Here is an 18,024-nt window from a genome sequence, read left to right on the forward strand (position 1 = left end):
AGGTCAAGGTATGCAGTAAGCAACATTTTGCCTTCATCCATTGCTTTGGTGAGCTTTTCAAAAAAATCCACCAGGTTCAGTAAGCATGGCCTACCCTTGATGAGCCCAAACTGAGACGGGTCCAGTGTTTGGACCTTCCCTATATCCTGACTGGTCAATTCCATAATAAGTCTTTCTATGGCTTTGCATATGAGGCCGGTCAGACTTATGGGTCTGTAAATGCCTGGGTCTGTGGAAGGTCTTCCCTTATGCAGGGGGATGACTGTAGCTGTTCTCCTTTCACTTGGAAAAAACCTGTATGGAGGCTGACACTGAACAGTCACTAGGGGTGTGACTAAATCATGCTTCATACTACTTGAGATGAATCCTGCAATATTGTCAGGACCCATCAATACAGTATTTTTAGCTTCTGACAGCATTTTTAGGACTTGGTCTTGTGTGAAGATGTGCCAGTTTCATGTATACTTTCAGGGACAGATGGAGGGGAGAGAGAGGTAAAGTTAGAACTAAATTTATCAGTCAGTAGGTTAGCTATATCTTCAGTCTCAGTGTAGGTAACATCAATCACAATCAGCTCAGTGCATTGTTTCATTCTGCTTTTTGAGATTATGAGCACAACTAAAAATATACTTTGATTGTCTTTAGCTTGAGTAGCTATTTTAGCCCCAAACTTGGTTTTGGTGGTATTTATTAAGCATCTGAGTTGTTTGTATATTTCAGTGACAAAGGCTCTAATATTTTGTGAATTCTTCCTACTTTTGATGAAAATTCTTTTCCTTTTATTATAAAGCTTAGTGATATTGTGGTTCTACCATGCAGGTTTGCTTCTGGGGTTTAAAGTGCATTTATTCCTATGGGGTACAGCTGCATCAATGCAGCTGTTTACATGCTTGTATAGTGTGGTGGTGTACATTTCTGCCTATTCAGTGTAATTAACTGTGTTTGGTCTACTGGACAAATCCAAGATATGCATGGCAGAGGGTTCAGCATCCACTGCATACCCCAACCATGACAGCTGGCTCTACCACGAGTTGCAGGGGATGTACCATGACCCTGACTAGATGATGATATGCTCTGTGACCTTCAGTGACGTTTACTATGAGACATGCTACCACTTTGATGGCCACAACCACAGGAACAGCCTCTCCTGTGAGTAGACACCTATAGAATTACTGTGAAATTTTCAGACTACTATCTACTGTATTTGCACATAAGCTTCTACTTACAAATCAGTTTGGACTTGTGCCTCATGATATACCAAATCATATTCTGTAGAGAATTATACTAAATACTAGCAAAATAGACAATAAAATGGATACAGCCTTCTGTATAACTGATGAATATTTGTTTGTCTTAATTAAAACTTATAATTTTCCTGGAAATTTAGTAAAATATGTTATTGTCTTACTTTTCTCTACATACTATTCACTAGCCTCAATAAAAATCTACTCCTTTGAAAAGAATCAGGGCTGTCCATTGTCTCCTTTCCTGCCCCTCCCTACTCTTTTCTTCAAACACTGTTAGAGTTAATAAAAAATGCTTCTTCAGTTTATCCAAACTTCTGTTTATACAGATGACCTACTCTTAACTACATCATGGGTTAGATACTTATTACTGATCTTTCAAATAATAGATCATATTAAGGAAATTATGAGGTATAAACTTAACATACAGAAAACTAAAATGTTTCTATCAATCCCAGGGATCTTGGTAGATGAAATTGTCAGTAGATAAGGTTGTTAAAGTATTTGGAATGGTATTATATTTCAAATTTATATGATTTAAGGCAGATATAAGTAAACATGCATATAAAAACAACGAATAAGCTATCATTTTTAGGAACGATTCATTTTCCCCATATTAAATCTGTGCCCTACTGTATTCTACTATTACAAAATATTTTTCCCCAGAGTGTGACTGGTATTATAAATTGAGGTGGGTCTAAAAAAATTCTATATGAAGGAGAGAATTCTACATATATCATGTCAGATTCTGGTAGCAGCATGAGCTTTAGAAGTGCGGGTCCTGAATAATACACATTGGTGCAATGTATTCCAAATTATGAAAATTGGTATATTGCAATATATGGCATTTATTACCATCTATTATTTGACTCAGTTTGTTCAGCCATCAGTCTCAGGATCCACTGCTATGTTTTATATATATATATATATATATGTTGATGGAAGGAGTTATCTTTGACATTACAGTAACTTTCCAAATTAACTGAAAAAAATATTTTTGCTCTCAGTACCAGCCTTCTTTGAAGGAAAGTTCAACTCTCTAAATACTTCAACAATCACCCGTTGGGTATCTGACCACATGAGGATGTAGCTTTCCAAATTAACTAAAAACAATATTTTTTTGCTCTCAGTACCAGCCTTCTTTGAAGGAACTTTGACCTCTCTAAATGAAGCTTTACTACAAGAAACACTTGTTGGGAATCTGACCACATAAGATTGTAGTTATGATAAGAATCAATAAGTAAAACAATCTCATTTTAATTGCTTGTATAGGTCTTACTATGAGGTACCAACAACTTTTTCAAGAATGGGAGACAGAATTAGGCTAGCAGCATACTGACAGATCACCAAACAATTTCAAAATGGAATTGAGAACTGATTTCATCTTATGAACTGTTTCTTATTGGATGTCAATTAACAGATAGCTTAAATCTCCTGGAAATAAAGTAATCCAACAACAAATAGCGTTTTGGACCAGGAAAAGACTGGGTTAGGCAAGGTCAATGAATAAGAATTTTTGGAATAATGGCCAACAGACTGGTACCTGGCACACACCTTGTAATGCTGTATAGGAATCTATCAACGATAGAAACAGACATCTGAAGTATTTCAAAAATTTTCCAATTTTTCATTTCCATTTGCTTATGATACTTGGATTATGGGAATTGTGCAAATTTTAAATCTGTCACAAAAAAGACTGTTACTTTTATTACAACTAAGTATTTGATTTTAGACCAGTGGAAACAGCCACTTGCAGATAATACTCTATTTCGTGTTAATTTATAGTGGTCAAATATATTGAAGCTTCAACATTTCAACAGATTAACTGAAGAATGCTGGCTATGGTATTGAGAAGAGATTTTTTGCTATCTTAACTAATCTGTAAATGGAAAATGCAAATAAAAATATTTAAAAACAGAAATTAGAAAAAGAGAAAGAAGTCTCCGAAGACTACATATTTTATATATATATATATATATATATATATATATATATATACATATACATACATACATACATACATACTGTATATATACACATATATAAATTAACATTTTGGCAAAAAATTAATCATTAGGGTTTTTTGGCAAACTGTTAATTTAACAGTTTGGCAATAACTTAACTAATACACAATTACTTACTCTAATTCAGTGTAATTAGGGCTGGAACCTAGAGCAACATAAACATCTCCCACAAAGTCATTAATATTAATGGCATAAACACAGCTCTATATGTTTAGTCTTCCATGCTTGAAAGATATATTTAAAAGCTTGCAATTTTCTAAAGGCTGCAAAACAAACTTTTCTTTTTACACAGAAAAGTGTTTGCATGCATAATGATGCACAAAAACACTTTTTGTATGAAAAGAAAAATTTGTTTTGTGCCTTTAGACATGATCTTTAAAACTCTTAAAAATCTAAAAGGATGTCAGTTCTATAGGTACCTTATACACTAATGTAATATTTGTAAGGGCAATATATAATAATTCTTATAAAAGTGTCAGAAATATTTCTCCAAAGTACAGTCTGGTTGTCTTAACTCACTGAGAGACACAGGTCAACTCCCAAAGCTGAACTGTGCATAGCATTGAGAATTTTCATGATTTTCACTCTATCTTCCATTCATGTAATTCTGTCTTTTAGACTTTTAAGTTTTCTGAAAAAAATGTCTGATACTTGTGCAGATAACTGAAGGAGAACTCATTAATTAAATATAGATATGTTTCTACAATAGCGATACTCACCCAGAACCATGAATATGTAGATCACTGGCTTGTTCCTCCCTGTATGCAAATCATCATCTAGCTGGTTTCTGTAGGTGCTGTACTATGTTGATAAACACAGTGAAAAAACACAACATTTTCACTAACAGAAGCATGAGTCTTACATATGTTCAGTTTTACAACTTTCTCCCACAGTAACTGTTTACTTTAGGATGTAGTGCAGGAAACGTAACCAGTTATTAAAAAAATCAGGGGAAGTATATTGCAAATGTATAACCTGAATACAATTACTTCATACATTAACATCCAGAAAGCTTTTGTGGTGTAGTTAGTTATGTTAGTCCTGTACAGCACAATACTAAAACATAACACCTGATTTATTTTACTTTTCTATCAGAACTGCATGCACCTAAAAGGCAAGTGAACAATGGACTCCTGCCATAGCAGATATCTGGTAACCTTTATTTACTCAATGTTCCACATTTTTGAATATCTTGCTCCTTGGATCTGACCTGTTGTACTAATGAATATGTACTCAGATGATTACAAAATCAGGAAACCCTATCAGCAACTCTGTCCAAACTCTGTTAACAATTCTTTGGGTTTTTACATCTATATGCATGGTCTACAGATGCAAGTTACTGCTTTAAAATGAAGTTATCAGCACTTGACTCAGACAGTGTATATACCAAAACTCCCATTTTCTGCAATCCATCTTACAAAATAAAACAAAAAAAAAAACAATGCTGATCAGAATGTCACATTTTGTATGACCTACTACCACCTTCACCTCTGCATTCTTAGCTACTAATTAATTTAAACATGAAATACAGTTGTTTAGCAACATAGTGCTACCTCTAACAAAAGCAGGGCAATTCACTGAAGCACAGTTGAATGAATGGCAGTTCACCAAGCATAAATCACTGGGTCACATTTGGACAAATTTCATTGGTTAGTTAATCGGTTTATCAAATGGCACCCATATCCCTTATGGACAGAGGTAGCCTACAAATGCCTGGCCCTCAATGTCCTATTTGGATACAAGACACCGTTATTCCTTCAGGAAAACTTGGCTAGGCTTAGAAAGGCCTCTGGATCATTAGCCTAGTAGCAATCCATGAATCCATGAATCTATGAATCTATGAAATGGAAGGAGCACAAATGCAAATTCTCTTTCTTCTGCTAATACATAGGAAATAATGACAGAATGCATTATGAGCCTAGTGTGGAAATATCGAATGGGTTGTCATAGTTGTCCCTTTGCTAACAGTTACTAACCATTTGTCACAAAGTGATGTGTAAGTATGTAAGGGGATTCATGTGTGCTGAGTATCTTTGCATTATACTGCTCGATGTAATATCATGCCAGAATACAGTGATGAATTATTTTGGAAACAAAATATTGTGTGGAAACTTATGTGTTTCATATTGTTTATAATAAGTTGATTTCAGACTCAGTTTTGTAAAGTTAGGGATAATGCTGAGGTCACATCTTGAACAATACTTGCATTGACTTTTTCTTGTTTATTTTAATAAAATACTATAGAATACTTGAGAGTAAAGTTTTTATCATGAGGTAGTTAGTATGTGGTTAGTTTTTTCTACAGTTTTTACAATGAACAAAATTTCTAATTTTCTGTATTTTGTTTTTTTTATAGGTTCATCAATCAGCACTAGGCTAACTGTTCTTATTGGCCATTTTAAGTTTAGCCAATTACCTCATGTGAGAGTCAAACCTTACACACACTTTGTGTCTATAAGGTAAACACCTTAACCATTATGTCAGCTTTCCCATCCTTGTGGGAGGTTGGCATATATTGAAGTATGACTCGATAAAGTCTGTTACTAGTAAATGACCACAACCTAAAACTTGTAAATGATGCTTTACTTTCTTATTCCTCTTCATGGCTCAAAAAAAGAAATGTGTGTCTATCACTACATGGAAAAAGAGTGATGAACGTATTTGTAAAAGATAATAAGAAAAGTTCAGAGACTGTTGCCTTACTCTAATAGTGGACATCCCAGGAAAGGCCGCTGTTGTTCAGTTTGTCTCAATATGCTTTGAGTCAAACACATTCAGCATGTGATATCTCTCTGTGTCATTAAAATTACTTTCACTGAATTCTAAGGTATAACAAAATATCTACTTAATGATTTTGCTTTCAGACAAAGGCATATGTCTTAGCTGTCTTTAAAAATGTTTATTGTAATCATTACAGTTAGATATTACAGTGATTCAAATACATATGATTATTAGGACTTTTCAGCATTATTACTTAAGGTATAATGAAAATATGACCAGAGTTTGCATGATATCTTTCTATAAAATTAGAGGTACATATTTGCAGCACAAATGTCAAACAGAGTTGATCAAAAAAAAGTATGATACTATAATAAAAACACATATGTGCATAACCTGAATGACTTAACATTTTAAATTTGAAATCCATTGTATATCTGCTTATGGCAATTAAACAACGCTACTGAAAAGGACCCATTAACATTTTACTCCTTTATTATTTATTTATGGATTTCCATTTGTTTACAGGAAAAGTCCAATTGGGCAAACAAACCCCCTTTTAACAGAGACCCATGGAGAAAAACTCCACAAGACATAATATTAGTAGTGCATACATATACAACATTCAGAATATTCAGGTAACATTTAGCAGCACTGCATACAAAGTTCTACAAGAACTACTTACAGTAATACTATACAATCCATACAATGCTCAGACAGCTATTATAATTTTGCCAAAGTGTGTTTTTTTTTGCATGTGTACATAAATAACATGCTTATTTCTATTTACTTGTTTAATGATTAATTGCCATTTGTTCACTTTATTACTATGAGGAAATAATAACCAGGAAAATTTTCCGATCTCCTCTAAATGCATGCATAGACAAGGAAGAGATAAGGGAGAGTATAGATTCATAATGGACATTATTTATAGTACACCCTACTAGTGTCTGCCAAAATTACATATATGTATGCAAATATAACAAGGCAGTCCTTAAACTTACTAACATTTGTATTTAGTACAGTACAAATGGCATCACTGACAACTGTAATGGTGTGTGTGTCTTTCGGCTTTTTCCCGGTTAGGGGTCGCCACAGCGGAACTCCGGTCCGCTAATGATTGGCAGTAGAGTTTTACATGCTGGCTTGCCGGGCCTAACGCACAACCTTCAACGAAGGAAGGCCCATTCACGCATGTCGTCACACAGTAGACGCTTTAACTGAGAATCGAACGGGCAACGTCTAACTGTGAGGCGACAACGCTACCGCAGCATATTTTTTTTAATTCCTTAACTGCACCTTTTCTTGCTGCAAAGAATTATGTGATGCATTTATTAGCAGATTAGATTTTACTACAGAAAAATACAGAAAAACTTGGACCTATTTCTTAGACTTACAGAAAAGGAGAAATAATAATTAATGCAAATCCTGAATCTGAACATGAATCACTTATTTGTGTTTTAAAGCTATACTGAGTTTAACTTAAACTTTTTTGTTTCAGAAAGCATTCCTTTATTTTCTTTATGGTCTTACTTTGTGGAGTTTTTTTATTAATGTCCATACTGACAATGCACAGTACTTCTATGACTGCTCTATAAAGTTACAAAATTACTTATCTTTTTAATAAATATCATGGAATCTTCAACACCCACCTCAACAACTACAATAAATATATCATATGTTACTTTAGTTATCCTGGTGGTGTTACTGTGTTTTTTGTTTTTTTTTTTTTTCTCTAAAGTCCACATTCTGGCTTAACTTTTGCACTGTCAGCTGTATGCAGAAAATGATGCCACTGAAATATGTTAGCTGTGCAAACAGTAAGTTAGTCTGCAACTGTTACCATATGCTACTAAAAGATAAGGTCTATGCTGATGCAAGCATATGCAATTGGTTCTTGGTACTTGTAGAAATAGTGCTGCTAAATGTATTACTCTTGTACTCTAGCAATCTCTTAAAGTACTGTATCACTCATTCATTTTGTCTAACATATACACTTTCTGCATCAAAGGTCATCAAGCAATAATGGGGGACACGGCACCTTGCTAGGTTTTTGTTTTATCATAGCTGTCAGAATGTTACACTGATGTCACTGTTTGACATCTGCTACATCATTATGACAGCTCCGGAGACTGAATATGAGGTTGTTTCCTAGCAATAACACACATACATGTTATCAAAGTACCAGATGTCACATAAGAAAATGGCTGGGCTTTTGTTCCAGTTCTGAGGTACAGTGCTGTCCTTACCTGCTGGCTATCAAACACTGAACCATATCATAGGGCATCGATGTTAGGTCCTTCATAGGTTTCCTTGCACAATGACATTAGCTGAGACTCTTTTAGCCACACTTATACAAGTAAAACTCAGAATTCTATATTGAAGTTGCTACAATTCCAGAAATAAACAACACTGAAATTAAGCACTTCTGGGCCACAGAACTTCAACCAGAGAAGATGGATGGCCAAGATTATCTTGCCTGATTTTGCATCAACAAGCTAAAATATACACCTCATGGGATGGTGTCTTCCTCTGCATGTTTTTTTAGTTAATTTCACAATAATTTTACTTATAGTGTGCTCACGGTCTAATAAATAAAACAACTGCAATAGTGGAAGATACTAAAGTTATCAATGAATCCTGATCTAGATAATGGAAGTTCCTATGTCACAGGCACTATTTAACTATTCAAGGGACCTAATCAAAGCCAATTCCCAAGTATCTCTGCCCCCAAAGCAAATGTGTAATAACAGTGCATTATACAATCACTCAGCACAGTATAACTGGCTTACCTTAGTAAGACATAATACAAGAAATGGAATCAAAATCAAGATGCAAATGAGAAGCTGGTTACAAAGAAGCAAAGCCAACTAGCTCTGTGTCAGTATGTGATAATTATTATTAACAGAGACAAGGAGTGCTACTCAGTACTTAGAAAACTGTAACAGAAATAAACTGCCCCTGCCCAGTCACACTGGCATGTGGCTCAAACATGTCCTTTGTTTACTTCCTGTTTACTTTCTACGTTTCTCTAGTTAGGAGATCTGAAGAGTCATGAAGGGAAGAAAAGGTCAGTACTCAGTTAACCTGTAAAGTTCACGTTTTTTACAGAACTAAGTCACGTAAATGAATAAATCAGTGACACTTTTTCAGGTGAAATGTGGTAACTTCAGCATCATCAGCAGCACACTAAGAAACTATATTGATTCTGGAAACTATCCAAGACAAAGATATCACAGTACTGATGTCTGCAGGCTTGCGTGAATATCCTGTAAACAACAGGTGACACCAAAACAAAAAACAACAATGCAGCTGGGCAACACCAAATCTGCAGTCAAAATAACTTGTTCACGTTTACTTAAAAAAATGAATTGCTCTCAGTGGTTTCTATTTGTTCATTTTAACAAATCTTAATTAAACAAATAACATTTTCTTTTACACTGACTTTGCCTGAATTACGTATTGTATTATTGGATGTTATGAACATGAGTTTCCAGCATTTGGTGCCATCAAGTCAAGTGCTTTCTATTAGGCCTAATCCCATCCCTTGCTGAATGACGTGGGAACTTTTGTCACTGCCAGAATCTACTATGCTCTCTTCCTGAATGTGTGTGTGCTCTCTCCTACGTGACAATGACGGATGCTGTCACTAGGGTGGTAATCCAACCCATGTCCACATTTACATCTGTTACATCTGCAAGCCTCTACTTACATGTGGCAAAATAGCCATAGGACCACCAGTCACTCTTTCCGACTACACAAGCAGTCATTTGTCACTTACTCTTTTCCTCACTTGTCCAGCCCCTACAGGGCCTAAGCCATTAATTGAATTTGTGTAATCTGGGTCACATTCATGGCTTTATCCCTGTTCCCCACACGGCCACGTATCAAAATTAATTTATTTAGAATAGCACAGCCAGCTAGATGTGAAAGGTCTGGCCTTCAAAACTACTAAACAGTCTAAGGCCCAGGTAGTAGGAACTTAGTATTCAAACGTCCCTGAATAGGAAATATTACACTGCTGTGCTTTATACTAACAGATAATGAGACTGATTCATTCAGACTATACCATTAGCCCATAAATGTTCATATCACTTGCACTCAAAAGTTATAAATAAAGGCCAGAAAGAGAAATACTGTTAAATGCCGCACAGTAAAAGGCCCAGCAAATACAAACCCATAATGCTAGTGATAAGGAACCTTAACACAGACCTGTTTTAACAATTTATAAATGTATTCACTCATGGTTTGCTCCAAGTTTATTAATAGTGTCAGTAAATCTAAACAAAGCAATTAAACTGTGTAGGACACGAGTATGAGCTGCCTCCCTTGCAGCTGTTAGAAATGTAAACACACAAGAAGTTTGGTAAATATAGGACTACCTAATGCAAAGTACAGTTCAGCATACACTCAAAAGCATAGCATGACGTTTACACTGCATGCATCATGCTTGATCTGTGTGACAGTAAACTGTCACTATGTGTTCATCAGGGCTTAGACATCACTTCTTCACATGTGCTGCCATGTACTGTATCTGGCAATGTCTGGGAGGTGGCTGTGCAGCTGGCAGCTCTTCCTGTTCCACCACACTATTGTTGGGTGATGGTAATGATGCGCCTTCCCTCCTGGCCAGGTACATTTACCGACTACATTCTCAGGCTCTTCTGTCTGTCTTCACACTACCACATTATGGGTTCATGCAACATGCTAAGATTATTCTGTAGGCTGAGACTGGATCAAACTTGAGTGCTCACCCTGACACCTCAATGCAGTGGAAACGGGTTTTCAGCAGGCTGAACACACGCAATCTATGATGCTGTTTGGTGTTATACTGGAGTTCTGCCATACAGGATGGGTTCCAAATTGATGTCATAAGCTAGGGCTTCAGTGGGTATCCAATATCACATGCAAGAGAATATGATCCTATGAGGGGGTTGCTACATATGGACATACTAGATATTTAGCTGTATAGTTTCATATTAGCTACGGTGCCTAAACTTGCTCACTTGATAGCCCTGTGGAATTTTAACATGCATGAACAGCAATATGTCTAAGATATACAAATCATGAGAACAACAGGACTGTTATGCAGACACATGGACTATGATCCCATGAGTGCCATAAACTACCTAGAGTTTCATGTAATGCCACCCCTTCGTATTCAGAAACCTTCATGTTTCTGCATAAGGTGAAGCCTTTTCAGTATTCATACCGCTCATCCCACAGATACTGAAAATCTAGTTGAAGGCTCTTGAAATGTCGGAACTTCTGACCAAAAATATGAAGTGCTATTTTGCATGAAATTTTCACACCTAATAGCAAAACTATTCCTACTCCAAATTGGATGGTGGGATACCACCACTGAGAAACACAAGTTTAAAAATCTATTAAAAAGTGACAAAATGCAAATTATAACCAGAATAATCAATTTTTATTCAGATAAAGCAGTATTCACGAATTGAGGTCTCTCTCACACACACACACACACACACACACACACACACACACACACACAAACATGAAGAAACCTGACAGAATAGCATGCTGCCTTAAGACAAGCTATGAATAAGCTGATGATTTACACTACTGCAGAGGTGTTAAAACTGTCACTGCACTGAGTGACCCTTGCAGAATCAATTTCTCATACTACAAAAGAAAACCCTGAACAAAGGCCTGCAGTTTAGTTACTTTTCTGGCTGTGGCTGGATAACTTCTAAGTATAGTGTAAAACAATATGAGCCAAACATAAATGAGGGTGATTAAAGACAGAAAAGAAATCCTTTTACAGAAGGTAATTGAAATAGCAGTGACCCTCCCAAATCCCATTATATGTCAATGGCATGGGAATTCAAAGTTACTTCTTTATGTCTGGCATAAGTCAATACAAAGTATTATGGGAAAGAGAAAGGCTTGAGGGAGTACAAGATCATGTTGATACATCAAGCCCCATTGGTAGCCATGTTGTGGAAAACAGGCTAAAATTAAAATAAAGCACTTGAGTGATTTTGAGGTGTTAAAATATGTCAATAAACAAAGACAGAGTGAAAAAAAAACGTTTGTTTTAGTTCTAGGGTGGAGGTTTCCTTTAATGTTAAGACCCTACCAAAAATGCTGCAAAGGGAAATGACATAAAAATTTGCTGGGTTCTCAGGGTCCACTTTCTCTTGGATAGGATTACTGCCATTCATTCATTGTTTATAGAATCCTTCCTATCCCCAAAATCTAACTGAACACTGCCTTTAAACTATTACCTATTTCCAGGCAATATTTTAATAGACGTCAGCTGTCAAGCCATTAGGATCTCTGGCCTTACCCTTTCATATGTCTTATCTCAGCATCTACCTCTTCTTCCACTGTCTTCCTGTGCAGACCTGCCATGCTATTTGATGAAAGCACTTTTCCCACCCATCCTATTCTTCTGATATCCACTGTCTTGAACACTTTTCCAAAGAATTCCTGAAATACTTCTCTAATCTCTTGCAATGTTATTAATAAAGTTCACATACTGTCCTTCATTGGTCTCACCCATAACTCCTTCCTGTGCAACTTAAGGCAGAATACCAACAGCTTCACCTCTGCCTCATGTTTCACATAATATTTAGCCACTCTTTGTCTGGTTCCACCACAAATTAAATTTCTCCAGGCTGGTCAGTCCATTCTTCAGCTCTAGGGCACTGTCTCTCATCTGTTATCTTCTCTCTGAAAAACACCTGACTTGAAGTCTACATAGTTCTTTCTTTCTCTTCAAGGCCTATCTGACACCTCCTCTCCTTATGTACACCACCCATATGCATAAGTTTCTGCTTGTTTGTGGAGCAGGTTTCTGCTTGTTTGTACCAAGATGAACTGAGCTGGGCTACCAGCCACAACTGTGAACTGAGATACCAGACAACTTGAGGCTTCTGAGCTTCCAAAAATCATAAGCTGCCTGTTTTTTTTTTTTTTTTGCTTATTTATATGATTTACTGTATTTTTATTGCCTGCCACCCACTTTTATACTGTATTTATATACTGTGTACTAAGCTACACTGTTGTACTGCAATTGTCTGCCTTACTGTGCATGTTAAATCATATTTTACTGCTGTATTCACTGTTTACAAAGCTCTTTTTGCTATTTTCACTGTTTGCTAAGAATTTGCTGTTACTTTTCACTGCTGCAAAGCAATCTGTTCTGCTTGTTCTGGTTTTTCCTCCAAGCAGTGTTAAAATAACTGATTTTCAGTTGTTTTAAACATTTTAGTGTCTCACTGCTATTTTTCTGCTGTGTTAAACATTCTCTAGTGTTTCCTGCCAAAACTAGGGTAGCTAGTAGCCGTACAACGCTCCCAATTCAGGCTTGCTGCATCTGGGTTTGTTTGTAGAGGCTGTTTGTTCTCAGCAAGTTTTCCAGGCCATCTTTGATTGGAAGGGGCCATTCTGCACTCTAGTGAGAGCAGTGTGCTGAATGGAACCTGTCTGGTGAAGGGTAGTTGGTCTAGGGCTTGGAGTAAGCGCCTTCATTAGTCCTTTTAAACCTTTGTAAATTTTTTTTTCAAGTTTTTAGCTTCTGGTAATTAAGCCCTCCATTTCAGCAGTGTTCTATTTGTTTGCAGCAAGCTCAACACAGCACACTGCTGTGCAATTTTGCACCATAGCCAGACAGATAAATTCAGCACTTTTTCACTTAGATACAACTGTAGCACATTAGTGTAGCCCTCATCCTTAGTACTTTCATGGTCAAAGAAATAACTGATAGTGAGCTGTAACTTATTAAACTACCAGCAAAAAAAAAAAAAAAAGCAAAAATATCCATCCACTGAGCTCCTCCTTGATCAATCCTGAAAAGCCCCGCTTTGTGATAACAGTCTTCAACCTAGCATTATGGACAGTTGGACTACCCTTGTTTCTCCTGCCAACCTTGTTGACTTGGGTCTCTTGAGGCAGTATAGCAATTGCCTCATGTAGACCAACAACCCTCTACCAATAACTCACTGTAGTACAGAGAGCAAGAGATGCATCTACACCAAGAATCTTGAATCTCTGCTCTCTCACACTCAAAACAGCAACACTGAAGAGGTTATCAACCCACCAACCATGCACATAGTACCACTACTCATACACATAGTATGCATCATAGTGCCTTTTTTAGGCAAGGTCTCGAAAACAAACTTACCAACATGAAATCTGCCAATCATAACAAAATAAGGGTCATGCTGCTAAATGCTAGGAGATTAAACCAAAAAGGCACACCCTAGACTCAACATATATGGAGGTCCTCTCAAAGAATTTACTGAAACACCAAAGACCTCCAAAACACAAGACTGCTACAACTAACGCAGTTCCCACAGCACCCATTGCACATAATAAGACCAGTGTATCACCTACCAAGCCTGTAAGGTGTAACACTCAAAAAACACATTTTCTTATCACTGGAGACTCAACAGTGAGACACAGATGTCCCACTCACCAGATTGTACAAGGAGAAAGTCACAGTCAGCTGCCTGTATGGTGTTGGGATTCGTCAGATCATACATGCACTCAGGTCTCTCAGCAAGTACCATTATGACTGTCATAGTTCATGTTGGAGTGAATGACCTGAGATGTACCTCACTGGACTATATGAAGACAGACATGATTGAGCTCTCTGAGTATGTGTCCCAGACAGATGTGTCCCTAGCTTTGAGCAGCATACTACCCTCATCTAGAATGATGCCAGAGTATAAACATAAAATTGACTGAGTTCAATAATTGGCTTAGTTTTTGGTGTCATTCAAAGGGGATCCAGTTCCTGTCAGCCTAGGAAGCCATGATCAACAAATCTCACTGCTTTTCCAGAGATGGTTTGCACCTGGCATCTCTAGATTTTCAGCTGTTGACAAAGGCTCTTGCCTCCCTCATACTGCTTTTTTTAGGCAAGGTCTCAAAAACAAACTTACCAACTTGAAATTTACCGATCATAACAAAATAAGGGTCATTCTGCTAAACGCTTGGAGCTTAGACCAAAAACTGCACACCCTGGAAACACTTCTATAGCGGGATGATATAGATGTTTGTGCAGTCAGAGAAACCTGGTTCAAGGCCTCAGAGGGTACCCCGGCCTTTCAAGGCTACAATGCCTTCCACACCTTCAGACTGCAAAATGAATGTGTAAGAACCAAAGGAAGTGGTGTTTCTATCAATATTACAGATAAATTCACCTCCCATATAATTAGACTGGACAACTCCATGGAGTTACTCCATGCTCAGGTTATGGTGGGTACGACTCCATTCAAGTCATTGCCGGTTATAGATTCCCCTCCATGGGTCATGACATGCACAAAGCCTACTTGACTAAACTGAAAACAATCCAAATATTACTGAACAGTCTGGTTATGGGGGATTTCAATTATCCCACCATTAACTGGGAAACTACCTCTATCTCTAATTCGCTACCACAAAAGTTCCTTGAAATCATACCCCAGCAAAAGGAAAAAACATACTAGATCTGGTCCTCACTAACATGTCAAACAGATGCATTGCCGCAACTGTCGGACTCTCGTTAGTTAAATCTGACCACAAATCAGTCACCTTCAAGCTAGCACTAACACCAGAACTTACAAAGGGTGAAATCACACTAAAAAACTTCATCAACATAAACTATACCTTCCTAGGTGATGGTATAAATTCATTCCAAGCCACACCCCCAGCCGGAAGTGGTAACTACACTGACGCTTACACTAAAGCTCTGTACAATCACTTACATAGTGTATAGACTTGGCTGCACCAATCAGAATCAAAGCCAGAGTCCCAGGTAAAAACAAGCCACCATGGTGGAAATCCAGCATCAACAAACTTTACAATAAATGCAAAAAGTTGCTGTCCAAGCAAACAAAGGCGAGGTCCCAACAATAGCAAAACGCCTTCCACAGCCTCAACAGGCAAATAAGAACACTTATCAAATTCTCTAAGGACTTCTTTGAGAAAAAATGTAGCAAGCACAGCCAAGGATAACTGTGATGATGTGAGGTATTGCCAACTATGCACGGAGGAGTTGGGCAGTATATGTGCAACATATGCCAGTATAGCTAGCTGGAGTTTTGTAAAGAATTATATGTAATTTGTATATCAAACTGATTTGTACAGGTGTTTGTGTTGAAAATGTATTTGTAAAGCTGTTTGTGTTAAAACAATGTACCAACAATGTAGTGGGTCTTACTGGACAGAAAAGAAATACACCTGTATGCCAGACTGTATTTTAACTGTTGAAATTAATATATTATAACAGAGGATACTGGAAAAGAAGAGGTTAATTTCAGTCCAGTAACTTTGAAAAACAGTATGAAATTAAAATACCTGGTTTAGGCCACAAAGATCGTATCTTAAAGTTCTGACTGCAGCCAGAGACAAAATCTCTGTAAAAACTAGGACTAGGAATCCTACTGCATTGTCCTTAGGGGTGAATTAATTGCTATCCTGGAATGGTGGAAGTTTTTAAAATGGTTGTATAGCTTCAGATGCTGTAACACATCTTAGCAAACCTATATGTATGTGCATTATGACACATATGTGCTAGATTCTGATTCAGTTTCTAGTAAAGGGGTAGTGTGGAAACTAGAAGGTAGGTGATCAGATGTATGTGATATTATTCTGTAATCCAGCACTGAAATAATGTTTTAATACTAGATGAGACAGGAGTTTCGGGGCAGTCTGTTTGTGAGACCTGGCAAAGAAGGACCACCCACCTACATCATTTTGCCTTGCTACAGTAAGTGAACTAGGGGACAACAATTATTTAGATCAGTCAGGAAAATATACTGAGATTAGTTAAGTATTTTTTCTGTATCTGTGTGAACCATTCCATCTGTGCTACTTTTAATATTTCATGTGGCTGAAACTCAGGTGTTTATTTTAAATAGATAGTTAGTATTTTCATGTTCTTTTATTACTTATTATTAAATACAGTTAAACTTTTCATTCTGGCTGGTCTTTCAGAGAATATTTTAACTTTTTAGTGTACTTATATTTATTTGATGACACTGTGGCCACTCCTGAAAGCCTTGCTGCATTAGTCAAACACTACCATTTGTATGAGTGTTAATTTTACAAAGTACAATTAGATACCCTGGTAAGACCCTTAGAGTAGCTGGCTTTGGCATGTTCTGCTGTCTGTATCTACCTTATAGTCTGGGCAGAGGCGGCATAGCATACTATCAAAGTGGGTGACTCCACATCAACCAGCAGACCTGTCACCAGCGGGGTGCCACAGGTGTCAGTGCTGGCCCCCTACTGTTTAGTATATACTTCTCAAAAGTTCAGGTTAAAACTAAAGGTTTGTGGCTGGCCATGTTTGCAGATGACTGCAAACTGGGTACAATTATTGAATCCCCAAGTGATGTCAGTATACTCCAGGAGGGTCTTATGCAGACCAATGACTGGTGTCTTAGTCACGGCCTCAAACTGAATGCAAAGAAATGCATCATCATTCCCTTTGGCACAAACATTGCCCCTTCACAGTATCAAATCAACAACAATGTCCTAAGTAGCCACAAAGAGGCAAGAGATCTAGGTTCGCAAGTTGACTGTGACCTTAACTTCGATCACCATGTGTCTACTATAGTAAGGAAGGCTTTCTATGTAGCAAACTTGATTAGTAAAGGCATCACCTAGAGAGCAAAAAAGGCTATAACCCCTTTATACTTGGCACTAATCCAGTCATATTCAAGTATAACATCCCATTCGACATATGCTGTACAAAACACCAGCAGCAACTGGAGAGACCTCAGAGATTTCTAACAAAGAAGATCAATGAACTGTATGTAGCATCTGCTTTACACAGACAGAATAAAATCCCTATCACTATACTCTGTATCATATAGACTTCTTAGGAGAGACTTATGCCCGGCTTACAGAGCAATCTCAGACCCAAACCTAATGAACTTGCTGCATATCCATAAATCAAACAGGACTAGAGCTACCTGCTCCAGAGACCTAAATATGGCCTGCAACTTGAAAAGGACATGCTGGAGGGACAGATTTGTCTCCCAGCGACTTACACATCTTTGGAAAAGGCTACCAATTCA

At 37.2% G+C, this 18,024-nt stretch overlaps 1 protein-coding gene across 1 annotated transcript in view; it reads right to left on the reverse strand.

Annotated features, from left to right (window-relative positions):
* LOC122814945 (sodium-coupled neutral amino acid transporter 4-like) overlaps nt 1-4,006 on the reverse strand; it is a 506,640-nt gene extending 502,634 nt beyond the window's left edge. The window contains exon 1 of the mRNA XM_044087205.1: nt 3,988-4,006. The gene's annotated coding sequence lies outside the window, so the exon portion shown is untranslated. The remainder of the gene's footprint in view (nt 1-3,987) is intronic.
* Between the last annotated feature and the right edge of the window lie 14,018 nt (nt 4,007-18,024).

This window comes from Protopterus annectens, chromosome 11.part0 (genome assembly GCF_019279795.1).
Source record: "Protopterus annectens isolate FY-2018-M chromosome 11.part0, PAN1.0, whole genome shotgun sequence".
Lineage (NCBI taxonomy): Eukaryota > Metazoa > Chordata > Ceratodontiformes > Protopteridae > Protopterus > Protopterus annectens.